General features: G+C 43.0%; 2 protein-coding genes across 3 annotated transcripts in view; one reads left to right on the plus strand and one right to left on the minus strand.

Annotated features, from left to right (window-relative positions):
* KBTBD12 (kelch repeat and BTB domain containing 12) overlaps window positions 1-15878 on the minus strand; it is a 77289-nt gene that overhangs the window by 26995 nt on the left and 34416 nt on the right. The window lies entirely within an intron of this gene.
* MGLL (monoglyceride lipase) overlaps window positions 86-15878 on the plus strand; it is a 250014-nt gene continuing 234221 nt past the window's right edge. Inside the window, exon 1 of the mRNA XM_030307544.1 lies at window positions 86-306. The gene's annotated coding sequence lies outside the window, so the exon portion shown is untranslated. The remainder of the gene's footprint in view (window positions 307-15878) is intronic.

The following is a 15878-nucleotide window of genomic DNA, read 5'->3' on the forward strand; positions in this document are numbered from 1 at the left end:
AGTATGAATCCAGGGACAGAGACTATCAGCTCAGGAAGCTCCTAGTTGCTTTCTCTCGTATCCGACCAGATAAATAATTTAGCCCATTCCAGTGCCAAGTCTGGGCCGCAGCGTTTCCAAGGAGGGGACGCGCTGGCCTTGGCTAACTGCACAACTCTGCTGTTCACGGGCCCTCTTTCAGTGTGGCACTGTGGTAGTCAGAGGTGTCTTAGGCCAACAAGAAGTGGAATTTCCTATGTGTGGGGCAAGACAGTCTTCAAGAAGAGGATTTATCACCAGCAGCTAAACCTGGCAACTACTCATCAGGTAAGAACGAGACAACTTAGTTACCTGCTCTGCAAAGACCCAGGAGAGGTATTATTAGGCTGGTTTATATTACAACCACTTTGGAAAACTTATGAACAAGCGGAAGCAAGCAGGTTAAATGTGAGCCACTGGGAGTCAGGCTGGGGGCAGGCGCAGCACCCAGCATCCTGAACAGAACTTAGAAGTTTCACTAAGAGCCCATTCGAAAAGCTTTCCCAACATAATGTGTATGAAGAATGGTAGTATTCTCTTGGTTTTTGGAATAATCGGAGCGCTTGCCATTTTTGTTATTCTGGTACTAAATGCACTTAATTATCGCGTGCAGCCCTCCCTCTGCTCTTGGAGACATGTGCCCTTTCTGTTTGGTTGGCAGACCGCGTGCACGCTCCGCTCGCAGGTGCCACATGGCTTACGGGACATTGTCTTTGCTCCTGACCATTAACGCGTGAATATGTTCCCTGTCTCACTTGGATGTAATCCCACCATCAAGTACACTTAGAGCGTCACTCTGTAACAGCAGACTTAATGAGCTTAAACTGAAGGTGAATCCTGATTAGATAAATAATCAAATAAAAGCGTGATCTTTATTAATAAGTCAGCAGCAGCACCACAAGAGAACTCTTTTGATGAGAGAAATCTAGGGTAGGATCAGCACATCTTTAGAATTTCAATGAGATACCTCCATATCTTTAATTTATATGCTATCAGAACCTCTCAGCCTGACTTTTCTTTATTCAAAACAGGCAAATGAATAGAAATCAGCTTTGGGAGTCATCCCCAAATCGACCTCAAGTGCAAACTATACTCCTTAGGGTTTTTTCAGTGGGTGGAAATTATAGAAGAGGACAGTTTCTGCCTCTCCTCGTTTTTGTTTCTACAAAAATGAAGACCCACTCTTCTTGGGTTTGGCTGCTACAGATTCCTTCTCTTCTGTGGCCTGGCGGGGAGGTGGCTGAGGGCAGAGGGGAGTAGCACTTCTCTGACCCCCTCCAAGGACTCCCTGTCCACAGCACCCTGCCTGCAATGGGGCTGGCTCCCAGCATCTGCCCTGACGGGTAGCCTTCAGGTGGCAGACTTACTCTATTCTTCCCTGGGCTGGATCCAAAAGAGGAAGGGGATTGTGTAATGGCTCTGACAAGCTCCCAAAGTTACTTGCGTTGCTAAAGACGCTTTAGAAACAAGCTTTAGTAAATATCTTTGGTGTCGTAAGCTCCCTTGTGACGCAGGAAAAACACGTGGGCTTTTGGAAACAGCCAGACTCTGGTTTACATGCTTGGGTCGCCACTTACTAGCTGGTAACTTGGGTCAATATGATTTCCCCAAGCCTCAGTTTTCTCATCTGTAAATTAAGGATAATAATACCAATGTCATAAGTTGTGGCAACGATTACATTATTATATAACTATGTAAAGGGGAAGAGGGGTAAGGAGGTACTTGCGTTTGCTGTGTATCTATTCACAGGCATTCCTATAGGAATTTTCTTTATTCTCCTGTACTGTATGTAAACAAAGTGGCTGGCAGGCAGTGTGAATTCTTTCTCCTGCATGTTCTGCAATGTTGGGTAAGTAAGCCAGTGGTCACCGAAGTTGCTGAAATCTTATGTTTGCTTCTTCTCAATTTAACTGTTTGCTACGTCTATGGTTGATTTGACTGTGTGGTCAAATCTCTCTTAAAAGTTTCGTCTTCAGGAGGTCAGGGGTCTGCAAAGTAGGCTGAGCCATCATCTCAGCCATCATGAGGAGAAAAGCTCCCTGACAAGATTTAGAGGAATTCATTTGGTCATGAACGTCTGAGAGAGGCAGGGGCTATCAAGTGACATCCTAAAAGCCAGAAAAGGATTTTGCAATGAGCAGGTTTCCAGGAGCGAAGCTGGCCCACCCGTCTGAGTGGATGGGCTACTTTCTGACTTGCGTGTCAAATGCGATCTATTCACTGCTGATAGAATGCCTGTGACGATTTTGTTCTCACTTGAGTGGTCTGCTCTCCGAGTTTTTCTCTACTCTCATTTTAGAGTTCCCGATTTGGAGCCTAAGACCCTAGGAGATGCGATCTTGTTCCTTTCTTAGTCTAACACAGGCATCTTGGGTATTTTGAGAAAAAAGTCCTTGAGGACTGGGTTGAAAGCAGGCTTATCTGCCGTTTACAAAATTCCGGGTGATGCCAGGCACTGCTTATCTGTGTTGTGCCTTGGCTCCCAGAACATGGTCTGACAGTCCTCACTTGTAATAAGGCCATTCTCTTCACCTGCTAACCCTTTACTGTCCTTTGCCAGTTTTTTTCTCACCAGGCTAAGAAAACAATCATCTGTCTGCATTTAATTTGCTCCTCAAAACATATTAGCTTGAAAATCAAATAAAAGAGCTGAAAAGTTCTTGATTGTGAAAAGCTTGATTTTGCTTGAGGGCAAATCATGTGTTTGAAATGTCTTACATTTCCACTGGAATTAGAAATACATTTCCAGGGACACCTGCATGGCTCAGTCTGTTAAGTGTCAGACTCTTGGTTTCAGCTCAGGTCATGATGTCACAGTCTCATGGGTTCAAGCCCCGCCTTGGGCTCTGCACTGCCAGCATGGAGCCTGCTTGGGATTCTCTCTCCTGTCTCTCTGCTCCTCCCCGACTTGTGCTGTGTCTGTTTCTTTTAAAATAAATGAATAACCTAAAAAAATTAAAAAACAATACATTTCCACATTGAGAGAGAGAGAGAGAGAGAGAGAGAGAGAGAGAGAGAGAGAGAGAGAAATACACTTCCCACTGGAAATGTAGGCAGCTGAATAGTAAGTTCTGGCACTGAGCCCTCGGGTGCCAGATAAGCTGCAATTACAAAATTGCTGTCCCACCTGATTCTGATAATCCCTGGGCTTTACTGGACCCAATCCTGGGAGTCAGTGGATTTGCATATGTGAGACATATTCAAATACGTGGCCTGACCCCAGCAGTTCTTTCAAGCGCTGGGGTCCTCTTTCTTTTTCTTTCTTTCTTTCTTTCTTTCTTTCTTTCTTTCTTTCTTTCTTTCTTTCCTTCCTTCCTTCCTTCCTTCCTTCCTTCCTTCCTTCCTTCCTTCCCTCCCTCCCTCCCTTCCCCTTCCTTCCTTCCTTCCTTCCTTCCTTCCTTCCTTCCTTCCCCACACCTCTTCACTAGCTTGTTCTGCAGGCTTGACAGGTCTGAAGGCTGAGTCCCTATGGGGAGAACCAGAGAGAGCCTGGGAACGGTGGGTAGGAGCAAGCTTAGCAGGTGACCTAGAGATGTCACGCCAGGTCAGGGGTGACAGGGCTCAGCCTCAGATGAATATCACCACTGTCCTCCTTGATTCAGCAACCTCTGTATCTCACCCGTCACCCAATTCCGCTGGTGGTACCTCCTCAACACGTCTCCTATGTACCCCTTCCCTGTAAGGTACACAAGCTTTGATGACCCAGCCACTGCCTGGTGCTATGCCTTCCTATCACCTCATGCTCCAGGCATGCTGGGCTGCTTGCAGCTCCCCAAACAGGTGAGGCTATGTAGCTCTTGGCCTTTGCTTAGGCTGATCTCTGCCTAGAACGGCCTCTCTTCCTCCTCCTCCCCTCCTTCCTCTCCCTCCTTGTCCTCCTCCTCCACTTCAAAAACTCCTACTTCTCTTTTAAGGCTCAGCTCAATAGTCACCATCAATAAATCTTTCATGTCTAGGGGCGTCTGGCTGGCTCAGTTGGTAGAGCACACAACTCTTGATCTCGGGGTTGTGAGTTCGAGCCCCATGGTGGGTGTAGAGATTACTTAAGAATAAACAAATCTTAAAAAAAAAATCTTTCATGTCTCTACATAAAATTGGCCATTCCTTTCTTTGGGCTTCCACTGTCCTTTGAACCGAAATCAGATTCTATATATAACATATATTGTTCTTATTTATCTTTATGTATGTTTCCCTATTAGATTAGGTTGTAAGTCACTTGAGGGCAGAAGAATGTCTAGGTCACATCTGTATCCTCAATACTTTGTACAGATAGTTACGAAATAAACATTTAACTAAATGCAGAAATGGATCCGCTCCTCACCCTCATCCCAGGTATCTTTTTTCTTACACATTTTGTCAAAACAAAAAGCGATGACTGGCTTCCCAGAATGTGGCAAGCCCTGAGTCCAAAGGGCTGAAAATTCACTTCCTGTCAGTTTATAAAAATCGTCTTCTTAAGGATACAGGAATGTCCGCCCAGGTATTGAGGGAAATTGTGGGTGTGAGTCTGTTGTTGTTGGGCTCAGCTCTTCCCCCAGGTCAGCCTGCCTACATCAGTTAACTTCTCTTAACCTGGGCTGGACCTGACCTGACAGGACACGAGCCCACACTCTGCTAATACTTCTCTGAGGTGAGGACTATGAATCAGATATATTCCCCGGCTGAAAAATGTAAACACACAGGATGTAAATCCTTGAAGGCAAGGTATGCGTATTGCTATATTCTCTGAGGTGCTAAGAATAATGCTTTTTTTCCTAGAGGATCTTGGCAATATTTGTCGAGTAACTATTGAAGAAAAAAGGCCATAATAAGGGTGTGGCATGTTTATCTCATGTGTAAATAAAATGATTTGCAGAAAACCATAATTTGTGCTCATTGCCATATTTACCCAAGAACTTGTAGAGAATCGGAGTGATAAAAAAATGATCGCATATATGAATCAGGATAAACTCGTTGAAGATAACACATTCTACTCTTTTATGTTTTAAAACATATGTTATTCTCTGCCTTAGTGAACTGAAGATACCAAATGTAATTAAACATTTTCTCAAGGACTCAGGAGTAACAATACAACTTGTTGTCATAATATGCCATAGATACAGAGATGACTCTATTCATTAGGCTGCGTGAAAACAGACCCAAGATTTGCTTTCATGAACAAATCTTTGCTGTTGGTGTGGCTTTTAGCAATTTACCTCTTTTCATAGAAGCAAAGCATAGAACGTCTAGGTGCACAGCCCTTTGGCTGTGGAACACTATGCTAAATCAGGGGCCAAGACAACAGTCTCCAGAGATATTTCTCACTCACTTTCAAGAACATTATCACCACTGCTCATCAGGGGCTTTCACATTGGAGAAGCTTCCAATTTTGACTTCAGAGTAAAAAAGTGCTTTAAATTTATAGTTAATTTTAAGCAATTTATAAGTATATTCTGGATATCCACTTTGTATTTATACTAGGTATCTGAGAATAATACGTTTAAGAACCTTTTTTTTTTTTGTCCTTAAGACACAGTCTACTGGGGGCTGTGGGGGGGGGGGTGCCTGGGTGGCTCAGTCGGTTGAGCGTCTGACTTCGGCTCAGGTTATGATCTCATAGTTTGGGAGTTCGAGCCCCGCGTCGGGCTCTGTGCTGTTAGCTCGGAGCCTGGAGCCTGCTTCGGATTCTGTGTCTCCTTCTCTCTCTGCCCCTCCCCTGCTTGTGCTCTGTCTCTCTCTGTCTCTCAAAAATAAGTAAATGTAAAAAAAAATTAAAGAAAAAAAAGACACAGTCTACTGGGAAACCAAAGGCAAATATGAAATCACAAGTCACATAGCATTATAATTATACATGGATTGAATAAATAAGTATATATAAATAAAATATATATTATAAACATATAAATGAAATATATACATAAAATATAATTTCTAACTAACTGCCACAAAGAAATGCGGGACTGCCAACTTTCTGTGAACTTTCAGGATATCAGTGATAAAAATTTACTATAGCTAAGTTGTAATTTGGGAGCCACTTGGACTTCAGAAATGTCCCAGTCCAGAACACTCTGGAATTAGATCAGAACACACTGACAGCCTGCTTGATAACTTATGACGGCCAGGATGCTTTGACCAAATAACCTTGACATGCTCTGAGAACACCTGACTAGACAGTGCTGTCCCAGGGGAAGGGATGCGGTTCCATTCTTCTCTGCAGCTCTTCCAAGAGCCGCCTCAGGGCCTGGCCTGTGTGATGACGCTCAGTAAATATTCTGGGCATATGATACTCCTACCCACATGATACTACCTCTTCTCTGTCCTCACCATATTTGTATTTCTCAAAGGGTAGTTCTACGACGAGTCATTTCAGAACTGCCTGGATGCTTCCTGCAATTCAGATTCCTAAGTCCCACTTCAGACCTACTAGCTCAGAACCTGCCAAGGGTGAGGGCCAGGGACCTGCCATTTTGACGAATAACTGAGGTAATTCGAGGAACACTTCTCTCTTTTAAAAAGTTGTTTCAAATTGTATCTGAAGAAAGATAAAGGCAAAATCTTACCATAATAAAACTTAGTGCTTCCATCTGATAAAAGCATTCACCTCTAGCGTGATCTCTGAAGTGCATTTACTCTAGTGACTAGAACCTTCTGTGTGACTTCCCGTGTCACCCTCGCTGGCACTCCAGCTGAGAGACTGCACAGTATGGCTGCCTCAGCGAGCCAGTGAGGTACAGAGTGGTCTCCTGGAGAAAGTGATACCCGGTGGTTTGGGACATCAGCTGTGTGGGAAGACTTCTTGTTAGCTGGCTCCCCAGACAGGAAAATGAAGAGTCCTACTTTAAATGTTTTTTTAATGTTTACTTATTTTTGACACAGAGAGAGAGAGAGAGACAGAGCATGAACGGGGGAGGGGCAGAGAGAGAAGGAGACACAGAATCCGAAGCAGGCTCCAGGCCCTGAGCTGTCAGCACCGAGCTGGACGTGGGGCTCGAACTCACGAGCTGTGAGATCATGACCTGAGCCCAAGTTGGATGCTCAACCGACTGAGCCGTCCAGGCGCCCCAAGAGTCCTACTTTAAAAAATTCTCCACGATACCTGGAACTGATTGTTTTTGTGGCTTTTCACACGATGGGAGAAAACGACGGGCTACAGAGATGAGGGAAGTCAGCTCGGTAAACTAGTGTATATCAAGCCGCTGTCACAGAAGCCAGGCCCTGGGCTGGCTCTTGGAAGAGATGCGGACACGAATGAGCCAAGGTCTCTTCCCCTAGTCCGTCTGAGTATAGCGTGATGATGGCAATGACAGCCGCAGAGCAGCATGCTGTGGGGAACCCGGACCTAGTGGCCACACAGCCACCAAGGGGAAGGGCATTTCTTGCCAGGTGTTGAAGGATGTGTAGGAGGTAGGGAAACAAAGGAGGAGGCAGTAGAAGCAGAGGGAGGAGAGTAGCCACAGGTACACAATGGACAGGAGGTGTGGACAGGAAATGACTGTTGCTGTGGCTGGGGTTTAAGTTTTGTGGGGCTGGGAGGGGAGAGGCTGGAGGGGATGAGGCTTCACAGGCAGGCTGGGGTCAGGTTGGGAAAGGTCCAAACCTTTCCACAAATAGACGCGGGTGCTCACCTTCTATATTTGAGTTTCCTGACCCATCAAGCTGAAGCAACTTCTGACTTTTTAAAAACACTTGCCAGAATCCCATATTTGTGAGTATCCATTGCCATTTCAGAATCAAGCATAATTTATTCAAAAGCCTAACTAAGAGCAGGAGAGCTAAAATGCTTGCTAGTTTATTTCACAAAAACTCTTTTTCAAAGACAACTCCTGGTACCATATTTAAAATCTTTTTTTTTTTTTTTGGTCATGCAGACACCCAACAAGAGCTCACAACCAGGGATTAATGAGGTGGAGCCTGGAAGATTCCATCTTTCTCAAAACTTTACTAATAGGAGCCTGCATTTAATTCATCTCCTCCTTTATTACTCATAAAAATATGAGTTTAAACCTTGAAAACAAGGAGTTAACATTTTCTCACAGTGATGGGATAGGTTCACCTAAAATTTTAAGGCTGCCTGTTTAAAGAACATTTTCTGGCAGATTAGGATGTATTTTGGATTAAAGTAGCTTAACTATCTCTTATAATGAGCATTCATAGTACAAATGACAAAAGATTGTTCTTGAAAAATAAAGCATTTTAAAATGCAAGGCTTTAAACAGCACCCTCTGCTCTCTTCCCAGAGGGTTTCAAATGGTTCTGCCATCGAGCCCACGGCCCGCTCCTTCCTGCACAAAAATGGTTACGCTCCAGAGAAGCCCTCAGAAAAAAAGCCAAAATGAAAATCAGCCAGTTTTAAATACCTGGGCTTTCAATAGGGTGTCATTTACTCATAAGGCTTACATAGACTCTTTCAATTATTTAAAGCTCTCCAGGAAGTTATTCAACAGAAGAGCCAAAGACAGTGTGCAAAACTGACCAAATACACATGTAACTGAGTGGACAGTGGAGTCACTTAAGCAAACAATCTGGCCGTATCTTTTCCTGTATTTTTATTTTAAGAATGCAATTTATAGATTTCCAGGAAAAACTATCCAGTGTCTGACTAATATGCCTCTTGGCTAGTTTGCCATCATTCCAGGAGCCATTTTCGTCTAAATTCAAGTCATTATCTGTGGCAAGACACTTATGCAAAAATTTAGCACAGATGTTAACTGAAGCCAATATTCTGAAATCTTGACAACGCCTATCAGACCTTGGGGTCAGCCTCAGCCACAACGTGCAGTAGTGTAAATGGAAAGAATACATTCTGGACAGGATTCTCCAAGAGCCCCTCACATGAAAATGTGTCCCTGCTCCACACAGAAAAGCAGGCTGGATGGACACGCAGTGTGTGTTTGGTGTGTATTTACAATGGGAGGGAATGAGAAAAGTGGACAGAAACAGACCTCTGACCCCAATGCGTGAGGGCAGAGTGATCCCAGCACCCAGATGGCTCCCCAGCTGGGCCCTGCGGCCACAGCACAGAGACCTGTCAGCCGAGGAGCTGGGACAGCTCAGGCTACTGAGGTTAGGAGGACTGGGCTGAGCATTTTGGGGACCAAAGTGTAATTGTCACTTATTATGAGTAATAATAATAATTATCATTACAACTCTTATTTCTTGTGCACTTATATATGTGCCAGGCACAGTATTCCTCATCTGACGTAATACTCTTGAGCTTCACGACTGCATGAGATGACGGTGTATTATTATTATCCTTATTTTATGAAGAAAATGGACTAACAGTTAAGCAACTTGCTCAAAATGGCATGGCATTAATAAGTTGCAGAAATAGGATTTGTCTGCAGAAGGACCTTTCCTTTATACGGCTTATTTGAGGTACAGAAGAAACCTGGGAAATCTTTGTACAGATGGCATTAACTCAGATTTGTAAAAGTATAAAAAAGTAAAGGCAAGGGCCATTAATCAAATGAGCCAGATGCCGCCCCCCCCCCCGCCCCTGGCCTAAATCTCTCCCCAGGGTGGTTAGATGCTTATTGGGACTTTCAGGCCCCTAGGGCTCCAGTTAACCTGACACGCTAACCCCTCATTTAACAGGAAGCTAGATTTCAAGTCACGGCCCAGAACACAAATACCAACGCTGAACAAAGTAAAGAGAAGTGAATGGCAGTGCTGTGACGGAGACCTTGAATTCTATTCTGAAGAAAACTGGAGACATTGTTAAAGGTCCACAGCCGCACAATCTGTGTGAACGCACAATCGTCTGCCCGAGCAATCTTCAGGCACAACTTGGGGAAGGCAAGGAGAGAAGAAGAAGCGGCACCGGAGCAGTGGGAAGGAAAGGAAGGACCATCACAACATAGCACCTGCTGGCCTTCTAGCTCGGGGGGCGGACGGTCCTACCTAATTCACAGCCGATTTGTACGGCACTCACGTACAGAGTGGTACACTTTTTGATGTTCCTCATGATTATCTGCACAAGTTATTTTAACCTTGACATGGGGCAGATTTGGGTTTGAACCCTAGATTTAATCGCACTACTTGTACGATAAAAATAAGCAGAGACGTTACCTTTGTAGGACATTGTGAGAACTCGGACAACACATGCAAAGCACCAGCATTTAGTGATTCTTCGACACAAATTACTTTCCTTCAAAGAAATTTCTTCAGGAGGCAGAGAAAAGTGTGATAACCTAAAACATTTTCTGTCTAGTTAAAAATGTTATCAGATGTTGGCACCTAAAGGTGCCGGCACCAGTTATTTGGCAAATGTAACTTTGTAGACTCTTTCCTTTTCCAATGCCTGGGAAACAGTTTTGGCACCACTCAGAGCATAGACTGACAAGGGGGATTATCTACTTATTTAAAGGTATATTTTACTCCACAGGTAAGGTAATAAACTTCTTGTGGATAGGGGCTTTGTCCACGTAATTACCTAAATAGTGTCGGATAAGTAATAGCAAAATTGTCCACACAATAAAGGCGAATCAATAGGAGAGTTGGAAAAAAATTTTAGGAAACTTCCAAACAATTTAGGGTAAAGTAAGCCTTGTCCTCTCTCTTTGTAAACGGACTCAGAGTGGAAACAGGAGTCTCAGAAAAATAAATTGGAATTAAAAAATTGCTGATTTAGAAGATCTCTAAGATGGGCTGAACGTTCTCAAAGAGAAAGAACAGGAGGACCGGACACCCAGCCACTGGGGATCTTAAAGGGAAATTCTCCAGACAACCCCCAGAAGCATTTACTCCTTGGAGCATCCTTAGGATGTGGGAAACAAAGGCAAATGAAAAATTCCCTTACTGCCTGCAGCCCATTGACAAGTCCTTGAAACAGGCAGAGTGACCTCCCTCTAGGAGCTCGGCTGCCTCGATGATGGTGACACTTTGCTCAGGCCAAAAGGCAACCTTAGCTTAACATTATGTCGACACCCCCCCCCCCCCAGCATCCTGTAAGTCTACTTTCACATATAAATATTCCTTTGGAAATTTCCTTTATCTCTACCCGCTTCCCCATATATGTTGGCAATCATCCTCCAAGCTTATGGCCCCCCGACATACATCTGAAGGTCTCATGACTGAACTTTTACTAAACAGTAATAAATGACCTTTTCCTAACAACAGCTAGCCCCTCAAGGTCCTGGAAACCTTGCTTCCAAAATTCCTTAGAGACTCTCGCTGTCCCTAACCCCCTCCCAAACTGAAGGTTTATAATCAGTCACCCAGCATAACCTCAGAGCAGCTTTCCGCCCATGGGTCCTGTCCCTGTGCTTTTAATAAAATCACCTTGTTGCACCAAAGACGTCTCAAGAATTCTTTCTCGGCCGTCAGCTCCGGACCCCCACCACCACTCAACTGCATCACTTAGACTCAGACCATCAGGACAAGACTTTAGTAAAACCACTGTCAGGCCCTTCTTTGTGTACTTCTTTATCCCTTTGGCCATATTTTTCCCTCTTTACTGGTTTACTAAGGGCTGGTGGCCATCCTAACTTTTTAATTTGCCTCTCCCAGACTATTGCTTTTGCAGTGAATTTTAAGTATGGTATACAGATATGTCAAACTGATGTTACCAATAGTGACACGATAAAAAAAATGAAAAAAAAAAAAAGTCCCTGCATTGAGAGAGAGGGATAACAATTTTCTTGAGATTGTTAAAACAAACAACCCACAAAAAGCACAAGGCCCAAAATGGTGTCATTTAGACCAAGTTCTCACATCAGTGCTCTATACATAATCTAATTGCAGTTTCAACCTCCCCCAGAAATATAGTCTTAGCTGGTCAGTCAGGAATTTTTCAGTCCCTGCCAGTGAGTCTGCACCGGAGTCCTTTCAGGGCCCCCAAGGAAAGATGAGGTCATCTGCATGATAGGGCACTTTGCTTCTCCCCTGCCCCAGAAAGCTGCCTCACATAAAATAATCCTTTTCTTCTGCTGATAACTTTCTTGTCCCCACACTGGGCTGTAACAACCTTCTGTTTAGTCCCACTCCTCTGGCGCCTCTCCACCTGCTAGGTGGGGGCTGCCCAATTCATGAATGGGTTAATGAAGCCAGTTAGACCGTCAGATTTACTTGGTTGAGTTTTGTGATTTAACAGGATGTGATAGCGATGGCTTATCATGAGCCCTTAAGACAAATCTACCTCCAGCCGCAGTAGCGCTGATCATGTCTCTATTGCAGCACTCAGCGTCTTTTTTCTGTGTAGGAACCAGGCTCTTTGATGCTGATCCAGGACCAGGACAACTGTTTTATCAGTCTTTTAGTTAGACCAGGTGTACAACTCTCCAGTACCCTCTGGGGGTTGTGTCTTCTTGTAAAGAGTCTGAAGGGATAGAAACCCTTCCCACATTGGTGGGACAGATTTCTGAGGGTAACAATCCCACCCCCAGGTGCTGCTCAACTCAGGTGATCCTTGGAAATTTCTCCCTCGATTTGGTCAATATAGAAAATAGTAAACAAACCAGTTAAACTTCCTTTGCCCAAAGAGCTATGAATTAGCATAATCCTTGATTTTTCCATTGCTAACCAAAAAGAGTCTGTGCCATTGCTGACACTTCATTTTGTACCTAGATTAACATCGCAGGGGAGGTAGAACAATTTCTGTTAAGAACTGTTAAGGAAGACTCAGGGACTTGCTGGGCCTTGTTTTGATGGTCAGACCTGGAAAAGTCTAAATTGTGCCATGAGAGTGTCTTCCACTCTCTTCTTGTAATACCTTGTTACACTTGTATATCGCATAGCTTGACGTGTTTATTCAGAGTCTTAAATCTACACAGCCACTGTCCTAACACATGTTTTGACAAATGATTTGAAGACAAAAACAGGACAAATTCGTGCTGATCGACAAGTAAATTAAAATCTGATCCACAAGTAAAACCTGCTCTTCAAGAAGGATCAACGATAATGGAGATTGTCCGGACCAACCCTGATGGTCTCTCCTTGTGCTTGGGCTGAGAAGACTAGAAGGGGAGGGGGATAATATATCAAACTTCCACACTCCTAGGAAAAGTCTGGCTGTTCTAGAGCCAGGGTAACAAATCAATATCGGAAGTGGTTTTCAACCTGGTTAATCAATCAATGACAACTTGCTTCTGTGAACGTGTCTCTGGAACCAGTCAGTCAGCTGGAGCCTCAGACTCTGAAAGGAAGCCAATCTGAGGCTGACTCACTCAACTGACCCCTCTGCTAGGACGGACTCCACCCACTCCTGCCTCTGTAATGGACACAATCCATCCTTCTAAAGGTGACAGCAACCTTTGTAACAACACTAAACCAAAATAAGCTCCTGCCCGCGATCCTGAGTTATCAGTCAGCTGTGTTCACTGGGAGTATCTCTCACCAGTTAACCATTCCTGCATCTAAGAAATCAATATACTCAGCTTTTTTGACTCCAAGATACTGAGTGTTGGTCTCATCCTTTAATGGTGATAATTGACATTTAATTCAGAAACAGACAAAATTAATATGCACTCATGAAATGAATGTATTAAAGCAACTCAACCTAATCTTTCTCTACCATGCTTTGACTTCTACTGACCCTGGTGCCAAGCCTCCTTCCCCTTTTCCTTCATCTGACTAAGTCGCACCTGTAGGGTGACCGAGTCGACCCTCCACATGTCCCCATAGGTGTGCACTTAACCGTATGCACGACTGACCCGACTGTATCTTATTCTGGTCCACGAGTTCCTTCTGGGCATAGAGTTTGTCTTTCATTTCTAGATCCTCAGCACCCAGGCCAGGGTCTGACATATTATATGCGCAAAAAATATTTGTTGAATCAAATTACGGTATGATAAGAAAATGCAATATCTCTCCATTGGAAATTATTAGTCTCTCTGATACCAATGTTACTCAGTTGAATTTTACCTGTTATTTAGAAAGGCTTACCTTCCCTGTTTGTTTCTCCCTTCAATTCTGAAAGGCCAGATCTTGCTCATTTTCATTCATCTAGTTCCTAAGAACTGTTTTCATTCATAAGTCTCTTGATGATGCTTCTTCCCCATTAACCCAGGCCTTGCTACTTGCTATCTCCTTCTCCCCACTTCCCTCACTGTACTAATTTTGAATTTCTAGACCATATCTTCTTTCCTTACTATGTGTGCTTCCCATCCCTTTACATCTTTCTTAGCTCAATGGCATGTTTTGTAATATTAATTTAAGCAAATTTTATTTTGGTAAGAACACTTAACATGAGATCTATCCTTTTAACACATTTTTTTTTCTTTTAACACATTTTTAAATGTACAATACAGTATTACTGACTCTCGATACGATGTTGTACAGTAGCTCTCTTGCTACCATATTCATCTTGCTTAACTGAAAATTTATGCCCACTGATTAATAACCTCCATTTCCACCTCCCCCAGTCCCTGGCAACACCATTCCACTCTCTGATTCTGTGAATTTTACTATTTTACTGACCTCAGAAAAGTGAAATCTTTCTGTGACTGGCTTATTTCCCTTAGCATAATATCCTCAAGGTTCATCCATGTTTTTGCATATTACAGAATTTCCTTCTTTTTTTAAGGCTGAATAGTATTCCATTGTATGTACATGCTACATTTTATCCGTTCGTCTCTCAATGAATACTTAGGTTGTTTCCATATCTTGGCTATTGTGAATAGTGCTTCAATGAATATTAGAGTGCTAGTATCTTTTTGATATTCTAATTTCAAATATTTGGATAAATACTCAGATGTGGGATTGATGGATCATATAGTCTTTCTATTAAAAAATTTTTTTTAAATATTTATTTATTTTTGAGAGAGAGAGTCAGAATGTGAGTGGGGAGGGGCAGAGAGAGAGGGAGACCCGGAATCCAAAGCAGGTTCCAGGCTCTGAGCTGTCAGTACAGAGCCTGACACGGGGCTCAGACTCGGGAACTGAGCCCAAGTCAGACACCCAACCAACTGAGCCACCCAGGCACCCGGATATTTCTATTATTAATTTTTTGAGGAAAAAACTTTCCTTTAATATTTTCCATAGTGGCCACACACTTGCCTTCTTAATAACAGCATTCCAGCGTTCCAATTACTTCACATCCTTGCCAACACTTATCCACATGCAAGAAATTGAAATTAAACCCTTATCTTACACCATACACAAAAGCCAACTCAAAATCAATTAAAGACGTAAATATAAGATGTCAAACTGTAAAATTCCTGGAAGGATACTTAGGAGAAAAGCTTTGTGACACTGGTTTTACAGCGATTTCATGGGTATGATACCAAAAGCACAGGCAACAAAAACAAAAACAAACAAATGGGACTACATCAAGCTAAAAGTTTCTGTACAACAAAGATAATAACAGTAAAAAGGCATCCTGTGGAATGGGAGAAAATATTAGCAAACCATGTATCTGATAATGGGTTTATAATTTTAACTTTTGTACATATTGCAAATATTACTATATCAGGCTCAGATGGCAGTAAACAAAATTTAAATACTACAAAGGTAACAAAAACCACATTATATTCTTATCCAAACCCAATAGGTCCCACTATAAAGCCAATTCTTAAATTCTCATACTAAGTCAGAAGAAAGAAAGTATAGATAATAAAAATCCACATTTTACCCAAGCCATAATTTAGCTACTGCCTTGGCAAACCACGTATAAAAGTTATTAAGTCAGAGGGCAAAAGTAGCTAATTTGATTTTCAGCTCCTTTCCTTTCTCTGGCTCACCATCTGGCTTACACATCAACAGTGTAGTGACTAAATCGCAGGTAATGGAAAGAAATAGAGATCTCACTTGCTTCAGTCTCTAAAGAGTGAGAATTTCTTAAAAGACCCAGTTAGAACTTTAACTTCAAATATTCAACCATTCTGGGGGCACCTGGGTGGCTCAGTTGGTTAAGCATCTGACTCTTTTTTTTTTAATTTTTTTCA

This window comes from Lynx canadensis, chromosome A2, assembly GCF_007474595.2.
Source record: "Lynx canadensis isolate LIC74 chromosome A2, mLynCan4.pri.v2, whole genome shotgun sequence".
Classification (NCBI taxonomy): Eukaryota; Metazoa; Chordata; class Mammalia; order Carnivora; family Felidae; genus Lynx; species Lynx canadensis.